The sequence below is a fragment of the Ambystoma mexicanum genome, chromosome 13, assembly GCF_040938575.1.
Source record: "Ambystoma mexicanum isolate Mex_15411 chromosome 13, UKY_AmexF1_1, whole genome shotgun sequence".
Taxonomy (NCBI): domain Eukaryota; kingdom Metazoa; phylum Chordata; class Amphibia; order Caudata; family Ambystomatidae; genus Ambystoma; species Ambystoma mexicanum.
In genome coordinates, this window is record NC_090938.1 from 358,171,433 (window position 1) to 358,185,840 (window position 14,408).

General features: G+C 43.5%; 15 non-coding genes across 15 annotated transcripts; 3 read left to right on the top strand and 12 right to left on the bottom strand.

The window, feature by feature from the left end:
- Positions 1–585: 585 nt before the first annotated feature.
- On the bottom strand, positions 586–657 carry TRNAT-CGU (transfer RNA threonine (anticodon CGU)). Its single transcript has one exon. It is a non-coding gene; the product is annotated as a tRNA-Thr (tRNA).
- A 546-nt stretch (positions 658–1,203) lies between these two features.
- Positions 1,204–1,285, bottom strand: TRNAS-GCU (transfer RNA serine (anticodon GCU)). Its single transcript has one exon. It is a non-coding gene; the product is annotated as a tRNA-Ser (tRNA).
- A 687-nt stretch (positions 1,286–1,972) lies between these two features.
- On the bottom strand, positions 1,973–2,044 carry TRNAT-UGU (transfer RNA threonine (anticodon UGU)). The gene has a single exon. It is a non-coding gene; the product is annotated as a tRNA-Thr (tRNA).
- Positions 2,045–3,066: 1,022 nt separating this feature from the next.
- TRNAI-UAU (transfer RNA isoleucine (anticodon UAU)) lies at positions 3,067–3,161 on the top strand. Its single transcript has 2 exons — positions 3,067–3,104; positions 3,126–3,161. It is a non-coding gene; the product is annotated as a tRNA-Ile (tRNA).
- Positions 3,162–4,660: 1,499 nt separating this feature from the next.
- TRNAT-CGU (transfer RNA threonine (anticodon CGU)) lies at positions 4,661–4,732 on the bottom strand. Its single transcript has one exon. It is a non-coding gene; the product is annotated as a tRNA-Thr (tRNA).
- A 546-nt stretch (positions 4,733–5,278) lies between these two features.
- TRNAS-GCU (transfer RNA serine (anticodon GCU)) lies at positions 5,279–5,360 on the bottom strand. The gene has a single exon. It is a non-coding gene; the product is annotated as a tRNA-Ser (tRNA).
- Positions 5,361–6,047: 687 nt separating this feature from the next.
- Positions 6,048–6,119, bottom strand: TRNAT-UGU (transfer RNA threonine (anticodon UGU)). Its single transcript has one exon. It is a non-coding gene; the product is annotated as a tRNA-Thr (tRNA).
- Positions 6,120–7,141: 1,022 nt separating this feature from the next.
- Positions 7,142–7,236, top strand: TRNAI-UAU (transfer RNA isoleucine (anticodon UAU)). The gene is made up of 2 exons: positions 7,142–7,179; positions 7,201–7,236. It is a non-coding gene; the product is annotated as a tRNA-Ile (tRNA).
- A 1,499-nt stretch (positions 7,237–8,735) lies between these two features.
- On the bottom strand, positions 8,736–8,807 carry TRNAT-CGU (transfer RNA threonine (anticodon CGU)). The gene has a single exon. It is a non-coding gene; the product is annotated as a tRNA-Thr (tRNA).
- Positions 8,808–9,353: 546 nt separating this feature from the next.
- On the bottom strand, positions 9,354–9,435 carry TRNAS-GCU (transfer RNA serine (anticodon GCU)). Its single transcript has one exon. It is a non-coding gene; the product is annotated as a tRNA-Ser (tRNA).
- Positions 9,436–10,122: 687 nt separating this feature from the next.
- On the bottom strand, positions 10,123–10,194 carry TRNAT-UGU (transfer RNA threonine (anticodon UGU)). The gene has a single exon. It is a non-coding gene; the product is annotated as a tRNA-Thr (tRNA).
- A 1,022-nt stretch (positions 10,195–11,216) lies between these two features.
- Positions 11,217–11,311, top strand: TRNAI-UAU (transfer RNA isoleucine (anticodon UAU)). Its single transcript has 2 exons — positions 11,217–11,254; positions 11,276–11,311. It is a non-coding gene; the product is annotated as a tRNA-Ile (tRNA).
- Positions 11,312–12,799: 1,488 nt separating this feature from the next.
- On the bottom strand, positions 12,800–12,871 carry TRNAT-CGU (transfer RNA threonine (anticodon CGU)). The gene has a single exon. It is a non-coding gene; the product is annotated as a tRNA-Thr (tRNA).
- A 546-nt stretch (positions 12,872–13,417) lies between these two features.
- TRNAS-GCU (transfer RNA serine (anticodon GCU)) lies at positions 13,418–13,499 on the bottom strand. The gene has a single exon. It is a non-coding gene; the product is annotated as a tRNA-Ser (tRNA).
- Positions 13,500–14,186: 687 nt separating this feature from the next.
- TRNAT-UGU (transfer RNA threonine (anticodon UGU)) lies at positions 14,187–14,258 on the bottom strand. The gene has a single exon. It is a non-coding gene; the product is annotated as a tRNA-Thr (tRNA).
- Between the last annotated feature and the right edge of the window lie 150 nt (positions 14,259–14,408).

A 14,408-nucleotide genomic window follows, 5' to 3' on the forward strand; every position in this document is an offset into this window, starting at 1 on the left:
TGGCGATGTATGCAACTTGCTCTGCGTGAACACATCTACCGACCCCTTCCCCTACACACACGGGCACATACACACACACACACACACATAGCCATTGGAGCTATGCAGAGCTAATCAGAAAGATTGGTAATCATTAGAACATGAAAGATATGTGTTCATTTTTTATTAAACTTGTGGACTCCCGCAGAAACGGAGGGACTCACATCTCTAATTGAGGCTTGCTTACCTCTATACAAATGTGTTTGCTGGCTGTCTTTCTTCAACTGGTATGTGCGGTTGTGTCTGTCTTTGTCTTTCAACACGCCTGGCACGTTTACATTATCAAAGAGATGATTGTATGGAGATGGGGAACACCCCTCCGTTGCATTGTGTACTTGAACAGTCTTTTCACCAAAGCAGCTACATGCGACATTGCAAGGTTTTTGTCAGTCTTTGCCTGAAAACATTAGGCCTTCCTCTCGAACTCTATTTCACTCCTTCTGTGGAAGACTTCAATTATGAGGATGCATCCCGTCATAAAAGGTTCTCTGTAGATGGTGCAACTCTGGCTTCTCTTCCCCGTGCTTTTTGAAAATAATCCGCCCGAGGCCCTGATGAGGTTTGAACTCATGACCCCTGGTTTACGAGACCAGTGCTCTGCCACTGAGCTACAAGGCCACCTGCTGCTTGCTCACAGCCAGCAACAGAAAGTGCAAAGAAACCATGGGTTTTACCTAGGTAGATCTCCAGGTATATGAATTTCTGGTTGTGTAAAAATGGCTGTATATCTCTGCATGTGTTCAGTACGTCATCATACATCTGATTTGCGAAAGCGTGTGTGCTTATGTTGGTGATACATTGTCGGTATGCGTTTGAGTATGTACTTTTACGGGTATGTATGTATTGAGTAGGATGCTGAACAGGTTCATGAGTTTAGATAGCAGGTCAGAATGATGGCAAAAGGAACATGTAAAAGGCAGACAACTAAAAGAAAAAAGAATTTGGGATGTAAGCTTGGGAGTTTACTAACTGCGCTGATTTTGGCTCCTATAATAGTAAAGAATGGAAACCTACGAGGAAAGTCTTTGACTAATTTCATTCTCCGCCTGCACCAATGAACTTATTTTTACATCTCTATTTCCATATCTGTACTCATTCCTGTCTTTCACAGGGAGGTTGAAAGACTTTGGTCTATGTTTAAATGCAGACTATAAAGAAAAAATACGACGAAGGTGGGATTCGAACCAACGCGTGCAGAGCACAATGGATTAGCAGTCCATCGCCTTAACCACTCGGCCACCTCGTCTGTTTGGGAACGGTGCTCGAGTCCCATGCTTAAAGAAGAGATAAAACAATGGTGGTGCAAAGTCAGTGAAAAATAGATCATGTTTGTCATAATAGAAACAAGATCGTTGACTCGTTCTTCCTTACCCGGCCATTGATAGATAAACACATCAAGTTGAAGTTCAGAAAAATATAACAAGAGCTCCTGGAGGGTTCACAACACTAATCCAGAGGAAGGTGCTTGAGCTTCCGTATGGCACACCATTAGTAGTAAAACCAGCATAACGCAAGCTCCAGTTTCCCAGTGTTTGGCATCATTCAACGTTTCCAGCCAAGATCAAAGTTCAGATGCTGCTGCTTCCTGTGATGTCATTGAATTTAAATAGTGAGTGATGGCAATAACCCTTTTCCAATTAAATTTTGCCACATCAACGTCCCTGAAAATAGAGAAAGGCGTGCAACCCAGAACCGCTGTACTGTTCAATAGAGTAAGGGCTTCACCGTGATCATCTGCATCTGTCATCACAAGATTATCAAGGTCTTTTTCTTGAAGAAATTAGGTCCAGAAAGCCGACCTTCCCCACAGACTATTCAGACACCTTGCGCTTGTGGCTTTGTTATAGGCCCGAATCCATTGGTAAAAGGTTGCACAGGTACAATGTGCAATATCAGTTCCTATTCAACAATGTTCAAGAAAATTACCATTTGGAGGCCCTGATGAGGATCGAACTCACGACCCCTGGTTTACAAGACCAGTGCTCTGCCACTGAGCTACAGAGCCCCTCAGGTTACAACGCATAACAGCAACACAACGAGCACACAACATGATGTTTACTGGGTAGACATATTTGAAGGGTGTGTGAGAATGTATGTATATGATTGTGATTTGACCTGTTTTTTTCTGGCCGATTTTTTGAGGAGCAGCTAATTTGTGCGTATTCCGTGCAATTTTAGGGTGACTAATGAGGAGATGTGATGCGTGAAAGTTGAAAAAAACATGTACATGGCAGCAGAGAGACAATATGGATATTACCTTTGCTTTTTTAAATTTCTATCCGGATTCTGGCTCAAAGGGTAGTCAAGCACAGCAGATTGCATTCCTGCCAGTAACACGACAACCTTGTTTGTGTCCTTCTTAATCAACTAACATGCATATTTTCACTTTTGTCTGTATGTTCTTTGAAAGCCAATGGCAATGGTGCTTAGAGCAATGCAGATGTTTAAAAAAGATTTCAAAAGTTAAAATCGACAAAGGTGGGATTCGAAACCACGCGTGTACAGCAGATTAGCAGTCCATCGCCTTAACCACTCGGCCACCTCGTCTACAGGGATTATGTTAGGCATTCAAGTCTTTACAGGTAATAACACAAACATCTTCAAAATAGAACCACAATGCGTTCCTTGTTGAGGTACATCCAGCCGTTTGCAGGAAAACTGCCTCACTTGCTGTTGAGAAAAATTCATCAAAGTCCTGGGGTGTTTATAGGCATCGCCAAGATGACATTGGGAGGTGTTTCAATTGACACGTGTTGAATATGAGGAAGAGCATCATGCTGGCTCCAGTGGCACTGCCTGCAGCATGACAAAAATGTAGAAGGGACATTTGACTGCACCATTGGCTGAACATCAGTGGCAAAGTGTATATCAGGCTAAAAGGTAAGCTCCAGTGGCACAATATGGGCACTACAAGGCACCCATAATTTGGTGTCAGCTAAAAAGACAATGCCAGAGCTTGTGGGTGCTTTTGTACACTTGTGTGTGTGTTTGTGGGTGTAGTTTCATGTCGAAAACCAAAACACAGCAGCTCCAGTGGCGCAATCGGTTAGCGCGCGGTACTTATACAGCAGTACATGCAGTGAGCAATGCCGAGGTTGTGAGTTCAAGCCTCACCTGGAGCAACTTTGGAACTTTTTACTAATTCACCTCAAAACTGAATTATTGAACCAATAAATGTTCTGGACATTTTTTGGTTCACCTCAAGGTTTCCTTGATTGTCAGTTAATGTTGTATGACAGCTCCTCTGCCTTTTAGACATGGAATACTCATTGCAAGTTATTTATGGGGTGTTTGCGCTTTAAATACAGCTACGGAGGGTTTTTGAAAATAGAACAGAAAATAAAAAATGTCAACTGTTATTATACTCCATTTTCTGCTGAGCACCACTTACGGAAGACATTTGTAAAGGTAGAAAAAGGGTTACTGGAGTAGGATCCAGGAGACAATATCAACTTACAAAGAATAATGTTGTCTATTTACTGCATTATCGCCTTTGAAGCAAACCTCTGAGAATAAATACCCTTTCACTAATCAGGCAGTCACTTTGATAAAATCAAGCAGAACAAGGATGCTGATAGGAACTCGCCTCATTTGCATATGGGCTAGGGCTTCTGGGAGCCATGAGAATTAGGAGTTGAAGGTTTTGCAGATCGAGATTGCTAAAGGGCTGGGCATTTGCACAGACCTCTCCATGCCTGATTGGTGCCGAAGGTTAGTTGCAAGTGGTCCCCTGCTCACCCTACCTTACACAGGGCCATGCCCAGTTAGGCCCCTCAGGGCTAGGCCCGGCAGGGCTAAGCCCAGCGTTTGTCAGGCGTTCGTCAGGCGAAGTGCCTGGACCCCTGCTCATCATACCTCAGAATCTGGTCTAGCTATTGCAGACATGGGGAATGGTGCTTATATCCCATTGACAGCGCCCACAAGCTGCATACTAATAGCCAATGATGTGTGAATGCGGTCAGGGTAGCAGACATATAGAACAATTGGGTGGGTTCACTTCCGAACTGGATGCACAGGAGCAGGAGAGAATGGCTGTTGGCGATGTATGCAACTTGCTCTGCGTGAACACATCTACCGACCCCTTCCCCTACACACACGGGCACATACACACACACACACACACATAGCCATTGGAGCTATGCAGAGCTAATCAGAAAGATTGGTAATCATTAGAACATGAAAGATATGTGTTCATTTTTTATTAAACTTGTGGACTCCCGCAGAAACGGAGGGACTCACATCTCTAATTGAGGCTTGCTTACCTCTATACAAATGTGTTTGCTGGCTGTCTTTCTTCAACTGGTATGTGCGGTTGTGTCTGTCTTTGTCTTTCAACACGCCTGGCACGTTTACATTATCAAAGAGATGATTGTATGGAGATGGGGAACACCCCTCCGTTGCATTGTGTACTTGAACAGTCTTTTCACCAAAGCAGCTACATGCGACATTGCAAGGTTTTTGTCAGTCTTTGCCTGAAAACATTAGGCCTTCCTCTCGAACTCTATTTCACTCCTTCTGTGGAAGACTTCAATTATGAGGATGCATCCCGTCATAAAAGGTTCTCTGTAGATGGTGCAACTCTGGCTTCTCTTCCCCGTGCTTTTTGAAAATAATCCGCCCGAGGCCCTGATGAGGTTTGAACTCATGACCCCTGGTTTACGAGACCAGTGCTCTGCCACTGAGCTACAAGGCCACCTGCTGCTTGCTCACAGCCAGCAACAGAAAGTGCAAAGAAACCATGGGTTTTACCTAGGTAGATCTCCAGGTATATGAATTTCTGGTTGTGTAAAAATGGCTGTATATCTCTGCATGTGTTCAGTACGTCATCATACATCTGATTTGCGAAAGCGTGTGTGCTTATGTTGGTGATACATTGTCGGTATGCGTTTGAGTATGTACTTTTACGGGTATGTATGTATTGAGTAGGATGCTGAACAGGTTCATGAGTTTAGATAGCAGGTCAGAATGATGGCAAAAGGAACATGTAAAAGGCAGACAACTAAAAGAAAAAAGAATTTGGGATGTAAGCTTGGGAGTTTACTAACTGCGCTGATTTTGGCTCCTATAATAGTAAAGAATGGAAACCTACGAGGAAAGTCTTTGACTAATTTCATTCTCCGCCTGCACCAATGAACTTATTTTTACATCTCTATTTCCATATCTGTACTCATTCCTGTCTTTCACAGGGAGGTTGAAAGACTTTGGTCTATGTTTAAATGCAGACTATAAAGAAAAAATACGACGAAGGTGGGATTCGAACCAACGCGTGCAGAGCACAATGGATTAGCAGTCCATCGCCTTAACCACTCGGCCACCTCGTCTGTTTGGGAACGGTGCTCGAGTCCCATGCTTAAAGAAGAGATAAAACAATGGTGGTGCAAAGTCAGTGAAAAATAGATCATGTTTGTCATAATAGAAACAAGATCGTTGACTCGTTCTTCCTTACCCGGCCATTGATAGATAAACACATCAAGTTGAAGTTCAGAAAAATATAACAAGAGCTCCTGGAGGGTTCACAACACTAATCCAGAGGAAGGTGCTTGAGCTTCCGTATGGCACACCATTAGTAGTAAAACCAGCATAACGCAAGCTCCAGTTTCCCAGTGTTTGGCATCATTCAACGTTTCCAGCCAAGATCAAAGTTCAGATGCTGCTGCTTCCTGTGATGTCATTGAATTTAAATAGTGAGTGATGGCAATAACCCTTTTCCAATTAAATTTTGCCACATCAACGTCCCTGAAAATAGAGAAAGGCGTGCAACCCAGAACCGCTGTACTGTTCAATAGAGTAAGGGCTTCACCGTGATCATCTGCATCTGTCATCACAAGATTATCAAGGTCTTTTTCTTGAAGAAATTAGGTCCAGAAAGCCGACCTTCCCCACAGACTATTCAGACACCTTGCGCTTGTGGCTTTGTTATAGGCCCGAATCCATTGGTAAAAGGTTGCACAGGTACAATGTGCAATATCAGTTCCTATTCAACAATGTTCAAGAAAATTACCATTTGGAGGCCCTGATGAGGATCGAACTCACGACCCCTGGTTTACAAGACCAGTGCTCTGCCACTGAGCTACAGAGCCCCTCAGGTTACGACGCATAACAGCAACACAACGAGCACACAACATGATGTTTACTGGGTAGACATATTTGAAGGGTGTGTGAGAATGTATGTATATGATTGTGATTTGACCTGTTTTTTTCTGGCCGATTTTTTGAGGAGCAGCTAATTTGTGCGTATTCCGTGCAATTTTAGGGTGACTAATGAGGAGATGTGATGCGTGAAAGTTGAAAAAAACATGTACATGGCAGCAGAGAGACAATATGGATATTACCTTTGCTTTTTTAAATTTCTATCCGGATTCTGGCTCAAAGGGTAGTCAAGCACAGCAGATTGCATTCCTGCCAGTAACACGACAACCTTGTTTGTGTCCTTCTTAATCAACTAACATGCATATTTTCACTTTTGTCTGTATGTTCTTTGAAAGCCAATGGCAATGGTGCTTAGAGCAATGCAGATGTTTAAAAAAGATTTCAAAAGTTAAAATCGACAAAGGTGGGATTCGAAACCACGCGTGTACAGCAGATTAGCAGTCCATCGCCTTAACCACTCGGCCACCTCGTCTACAGGGATTATGTTAGGCATTCAAGTCTTTACAGGTAATAACACAAACATCTTCAAAATAGAACCACAATGCGTTCCTTGTTGAGGTACATCCAGCCGTTTGCAGGAAAACTGCCTCACTTGCTGTTGAGAAAAATTCATCAAAGTCCTGGGGTGTTTATAGGCATCGCCAAGATGACATTGGGAGGTGTTTCAATTGACACGTGTTGAATATGAGGAAGAGCATCATGCTGGCTCCAGTGGCACTGCCTGCAGCATGACAAAAATGTAGAAGGGACATTTGACTGCACCATTGGCTGAACATCAGTGGCAAAGTGTATATCAGGCTAAAAGGTAAGCTCCAGTGGCACAATATGGGCACTACAAGGCACCCATAATTTGGTGTCAGCTAAAAAGACAATGCCAGAGCTTGTGGGTGCTTTTGTACACTTGTGTGTGTGTTTGTGGGTGTAGTTTCATGTCGAAAACCAAAACACAGCAGCTCCAGTGGCGCAATCGGTTAGCGCGCGGTACTTATACAGCAGTACATGCAGTGAGCAATGCCGAGGTTGTGAGTTCAAGCCTCACCTGGAGCAACTTTGGAACTTTTTACTAATTCACCTCAAAACTGAATTATTGAACCAATAAATGTTCTGGACATTTTTTGGTTCACCTCAAGGTTTCCTTGATTGTCAGTTAATGTTGTATGACAGCTCCTCTGCCTTTTAGACATGGAATACTCATTGCAAGTTATTTATGGGGTGTTTGCGCTTTAAATACAGCTACGGAGGGTTTTTGAAAATAGAACAGAAAATAAAAAATGTCAACTGTTATTATACTCCATTTTCTGCTGAGCACCACTTACGGAAGACATTTGTAAAGGTAGAAAAAGGGTTACTGGAGTAGGATCCAGGAGACAATATCAACTTACAAAGAATAATGTTGTCTATTTACTGCATTATCGCCTTTGAAGCAAACCTCTGAGAATAAATACCCTTTCACTAATCAGGCAGTCACTTTGATAAAATCAAGCAGAACAAGGATGCTGATAGGAACTCGCCTCATTTGCATATGGGCTAGGGCTTCTGGGAGCCATGAGAATTAGGAGTTGAAGGTTTTGCAGATCGAGATTGCTAAAGGGCTGGGCATTTGCACAGACCTCTCCATGCCTGATTGGTGCCGAAGGTTAGTTGCAAGTGGTCCCCTGCTCACCCTACCTTACACAGGGCCATGCCCAGTTAGGCCCCTCAGGGCTAGGCCCGGCAGGGCTAAGCCCAGCGTTTGTCAGGCGTTCGTCAGGCGAAGTGCCTGGACCCCTGCTCATCATACCTCAGAATCTGGTCTAGCTATTGCAGACATGGGGAATGGTGCTTATATCCCATTGACAGCGCCCACAAGCTGCATACTAATAGCCAATGATGTGTGAATGCGGTCAGGGTAGCAGACATATAGAACAATTGGGTGGGTTCACTTCCGAACTGGATGCACAGGAGCAGGAGAGAATGGCTGTTGGCGATGTATGCAACTTGCTCTGCGTGAACACATCTACCGACCCCTTCCCCTACACACACGGGCACATACACACACACACACACACATAGCCATTGGAGCTATGCAGAGCTAATCAGAAAGATTGGTAATCATTAGAACATGAAAGATATGTGTTCATTTTTTATTAAACTTGTGGACTCCCGCAGAAACGGAGGGACTCACATCTCTAATTGAGGCTTGCTTACCTCTATACAAATGTGTTTGCTGGCTGTCTTTCTTCAACTGGTATGTGCGGTTGTGTCTGTCTTTGTCTTTCAACACGCCTGGCACGTTTACATTATCAAAGAGATGATTGTATGGAGATGGGGAACACCCCTCCGTTGCATTGTGTACTTGAACAGTCTTTTCACCAAAGCAGCTACATGCGACATTGCAAGGTTTTTGTCAGTCTTTGCCTGAAAACATTAGGCCTTCCTCTCGAACTCTATTTCACTCCTTCTGTGGAAGACTTCAATTATGAGGATGCATCCCGTCATAAAAGGTTCTCTGTAGATGGTGCAACTCTGGCTTCTCTTCCCCGTGCTTTTTGAAAATAATCCGCCCGAGGCCCTGATGAGGTTTGAACTCATGACCCCTGGTTTACGAGACCAGTGCTCTGCCACTGAGCTACAAGGCCACCTGCTGCTTGCTCACAGCCAGCAACAGAAAGTGCAAAGAAACCATGGGTTTTACCTAGGTAGATCTCCAGGTATATGAATTTCTGGTTGTGTAAAAATGGCTGTATATCTCTGCATGTGTTCAGTACGTCATCATACATCTGATTTGCGAAAGCGTGTGTGCTTATGTTGGTGATACATTGTCGGTATGCGTTTGAGTATGTACTTTTACGGGTATGTATGTATTGAGTAGGATGCTGAACAGGTTCATGAGTTTAGATAGCAGGTCAGAATGATGGCAAAAGGAACATGTAAAAGGCAGACAACTAAAAGAAAAAAGAATTTGGGATGTAAGCTTGGGAGTTTACTAACTGTGCTGATTTTGGCTCCTATAATAGTAAAGAATGGAAACCTACGAGGAAAGTCTTTGACTAATTTCATTCTCCGCCTGCACCAATGAACTTATTTTTACATCTCTATTTCCATATCTGTACTCATTCCTGTCTTTCACAGGGAGGTTGAAAGACTTTGGTCTATGTTTAAATGCAGACTATAAAGAAAAAATACGACGAAGGTGGGATTCGAACCCACGCGTGCAGAGCACAATGGATTAGCAGTCCATCGCCTTAACCACTCGGCCACCTCGTCTGTTTGGGAACGGTGCTCGAGTCCCATGCTTAAAGAAGAGATAAAACAATGGTGGTGCAAAGTCAGTGAAAAATAGATCATGTTTGTCATAATAGAAACAAGATCGTTGACTCGTTCTTCCTTACCCGGCCATTGATAGATAAACACATCAAGTTGAAGTTCAGAAAAATATAACAAGAGCTCCTGGAGGGTTCACAACACTAATCCAGAGGAAGGTGCTTGAGCTTCCGTATGGCACACCATTAGTAGTAAAACCAGCATAACGCAAGCTCCAGTTTCCCAGTGTTTGGCATCATTCAACGTTTCCAGCCAAGATCAAAGTTCAGATGCTGCTGCTTCCTGTGATGTCATTGAATTTAAATAGTGAGTGATGGCAATAACCCTTTTCCAATTAAATTTTGCCACATCAACGTCCCTGAAAATAGAGAAAGGCGTGCAACCCAGAACCGCTGTACTGTTCAATAGAGTAAGGGCTTCACCGTGATCATCTGCATCTGTCATCACAAGATTATCAAGGTCTTTTTCTTGAAGAAATTAGGTCCAGAAAGCCGACCTTCCCCACAGACTATTCAGACACCTTGCGCTTGTGGCTTTGTTATAGGCCCGAATCCATTGGTAAAAGGTTGCACAGGTACAATGTGCAATATCAGTTCCTATTCAACAATGTTCAAGAAAATTACCATTTGGAGGCCCTGATGAGGATCGAACTCACGACCCCTGGTTTACAAGACCAGTGCTCTGCCACTGAGCTACAGAGCCCCTCAGGTTACGACGCATAACAGCAACACAACGAGCACACAACATGATGTTTACTGGGTAGACATATTTGAAGGGTGTGTGAGAATGTATGTATATGATTGTGATTTGACCTGTTTTTTTCTGGCCGATTTTTTGAGGAGCAGCTAATTTGTGCGTATTCCGTGCAATTTTAGGGTGACTAATGAGGAGATGTGATGCGTGAAAGTTGAAAAAAACATGTACATGGCAGCAGAGAGACAATATGGATATTACCTTTGCTTTTTTAAATTTCTATCCGGATTCTGGCTCAAAGGGTAGTCAAGCACAGCAGATTGCATTCCTGCCAGTAACACGACAACCTTGTTTGTGTCCTTCTTAATCAACTAACATGCATATTTTCACTTTTGTCTGTATGTTCTTTGAAAGCCAATGGCAATGGTGCTTAGAGCAATGCAGATGTTTAAAAAAGATTTCAAAAGTTAAAATCGACAAAGGTGGGATTCGAAACCACGCGTGTACAGCAGATTAGCAGTCCATCGCCTTAACCACTCGGCCACCTCGTCTACAGGGATTATGTTAGGCATTCAAGTCTTTACAGGTAATAACACAAACATCTTCAAAATAGAACCACAATGCGTTCCTTGTTGAGGTACATCCAGCCGTTTGCAGGAAAACTGCCTCACTTGCTGTTGAGAAAAATTCATCAAAGTCCTGGGGTGTTTATAGGCATCGCCAAGATGACATTGGGAGGTGTTTCAATTGACACGTGTTGAATATGAGGAAGAGCATCATGCTGGCTCCAGTGGCACTGCCTGCAGCATGACAAAAATGTAGAAGGGACATTTGACTGCACCATTGGCTGAACATCAGTGGCAAAGTGTATATCAGGCTAAAAGGTAAGCTCCAGTGGCACAATATGGGCACTACAAGGCACCCATAATTTGGTGTCAGCTAAAAAGACAATGCCAGAGCTTGTGGGTGCTTTTGTACACTTGTGTGTGTGTTTGTGGGTGTAGTTTCATGTCGAAAACCAAAACACAGCAGCTCCAGTGGCGCAATCGGTTAGCGCGCGGTACTTATACAGCAGTACATGCAGTGAGCAATGCCGAGGTTGTGAGTTCAAGCCTCACCTGGAGCAACTTTGGAACTTTTTACTAATTCACCTCAAAACTGAATTATTGAACCAATAAATGTTCTGGACATTTTTTGGTTCACCTCAAGGTTTCCTTGATTGTCAGTTAATGTTGTATGACAGCTCCTCTGCCTTTTAGACATGGAATACTCATTGCAAGTTATTTATGGGGTGTTTGCGCTTTAAATACAGCTACGGAGGGTTTTTGAAAATAGAACAGAAAATAAAAAATGTCAACTGTTATTATACTCCATTTTCTGCTGAGCACCACTTACGGAAGACATTTGTAAAGGTAGAAAAAGGGTTACTGGAGTAGGATCCAGGAGACAATATCAACTTACAAAGAATAATGTTGTCTATTTACTGCATTATCGCCTTTGAAGCAAACCTCTGAGAATAAATACCCTTTCACTAATCAGGCAGTCACTTTGATAAAATCAAGCAGAACAAGGATGCTGATAGGAACTCGCCTCATTTGCATATGGGCTAGGGCTTCTGGGAGCCATGAGAATTAGGAGTTGAAGGTTTTGCAGATCGAGATTGCTAAAGGGCTGGGCATTTGCACAGACCTCTCCATGCCTGATTGGTGCCGAAGGTTAGTTGCAAGTGGTCCCCTGCTCACCCTACCTTACACAGGGCCATGCCCAGTTAGGCCCCTCAGGGCTAGGCCCGGCAGGGCTAAGCCCGGCGTTTGTCAGGCGAAGTGCCTGGACCCCTGCTCATTATACCTCAGAATCTGGTCTAGCTATTGCAGACATGGGGAATGGTGCTTATATCCCATTGACAGCGCCCACAAGCTGCATACTAATAGCCAATGATGTGTGAATGCGGTCAGGGTAGCAGACATATAGAACAATTGGGTGGGTTCGCTTCCGAACTGGATGCACAGGAGCAGGAGAGAATGGCTGTTGGCGATGTATGCAACTTGCTCTGCGTGAACACATCTACCGACCCCTTCCCCTACACACACGGGCACATACACACACACACACACACATAGCCATTGGAGCTATGCAGAGCTAATCAGAAAGATTGGTAATCATTAGAACATGAAAGATATGTGTTCATTTTTTATTAAACTTGTGGACTCCCGCAGAAACGGAGGGACTCACATCTCTAATTGAGGCTTGCTTACCTCTATACAAATGTGTTTGCTGGCTGTCTTTCTTCAACTGGTATGTGCGGTTGTGTCTGTCTTTGTCTTTCAACACGCCTGGCACGTTTACATTATCAAAGAGATGATTGTATGGAGATGGGGAACACCCCTCCGTTGCATTGTGAACTTGAACAGTCTTTTCACCAAAGCAGCTACATGCGACATTGCAAGGTTTTTGTCAGTCTTTGCCTGAAAACATTAGGCCTTCCTCTCGAACTCTATTTCACTCCTTCTGTGGAAGACTTCAATTATGAGGATGCATCCCGTCATAAAAGGTTCTCTGTAGATGGTGCAACTCTGGCTTCTCTTCCCCGTGCTTTTTGAAAATAATCCGCCCGAGGCCCTGATGAGGTTTGAACTCATGACCCCTGGTTTACGAGACCAGTGCTCTGCCACTGAGCTACAAGGCCACCTGCTGCTTGCTCACAGCCAACAACAGAAAGTGCAAAGAAACCATGGGTTTTACCTAGGTAGATCTCCAGGTATATGAATTTCTGGTTGTGTAAAAATGGCTGTATATCTCTGCATGTGTTCAGTACGTCATCATACATCTGATTTGCGAAAGCGTGTGTGCTTATGTTGGTGATACATTGTCGGTATGCGTTTGAGTATGTACTTTTACGGGTATGTATGTATTGAGTAGGATGCTGAACAGGTTCATGAGTTTAGATAGCAGGTCAGAATGATGGCAAAATGAACATGTAAAAGGCAGACAACTAAAAGAAAAAAGAATTTGGGATGTAAGCTTGGGAGTTTACTAACTGCGCTGATTTTGGCTCCTATAATAGTAAAGAATGGAAACCTACGAGGAAAGTCTTTGACTAATTTCATTCTCCGCCTGCACCAATGAACTTATTTTTACATCTCTATTTCCATATCTGTACTCATTCCTGTCTTTCACAGGGAGGTTGAAAGACTTTGGTCTATGTTTAAATGCAGACTATAAAGAAAAAATACGACGAAAGTGGGATTCGAACCCACGCGTGCAGAGCACAATGGATTAGCAGTCCATCGCCTTAACCACTCGGCCACCTCGTCTGTTTGGGAACGGTGCTCGAATCCCATGCTTAAAGAAGAGATAAAACAATGGTGGTGCAAAGTCAGTGAAAAATAGATCATGTTTGTCATAATAGAAACAAGATCGTTGACTCGTTCTTCCTTACCCGGCCATTGATAGATAAACACATCAAGTTGAAGTTCAGAAAAATATAACAAGAGCTCCTGGAGGGTTCACAACACTAATCCAGAGGAAGGTGCTTGAGCTTCCGTATGGCACACCATTAGTAGTAAAACCAGCATAACGCAAGCTCCAGTTTCCCAGTGTTTGGCATCATTCAACGTTTCCAGCCAAGATCAAAGTTCAGATGCTGCTGCTTCCTGTGATGTCATTGAATTTAAATAGTGAGTGATGGCAATAACCCTTTTCCAATTAAATTTTGCCACATCAACGTCCCTGAAAATAGAGAAAGGCGTGCAACCCAGAACCGCTGTACTGTTCAATAGAGTAAGGGCTTCACCGTGATCATCTGCATCTGTCATCACAAGATTATCAAGGTCTTTTTCTTGAAGAAATTAGGTCCAGAAAGCCGACCTTCCCCACAGACTATTCAGACACCTTGCGCTTGTGGCTTTGTTATAGGCCCGAATCCATTGGTAAAAGGTTGCACAGGTACAATGTGCAATATCAGTTCCTATTCAACAATGTTCAAGAAAATTACCATTTGGAGGCCCTGATGAGGATCGAACTCACGACCCCTGGTTTACAAGACCAGTGCTCTGCCACTGAGCTACAGAGCCCCTCAGGTTACGACGCATAACAGCAACACAACGAGCACACAACATGATGTTTACTGGGTAGACATATTTGAAGGGTGTGTGAGAATGTATGTATATGATTGTGATTTGACCTGTTTTTTTCTGGCCGATTTTTTGAGGAGCAGCTAATTT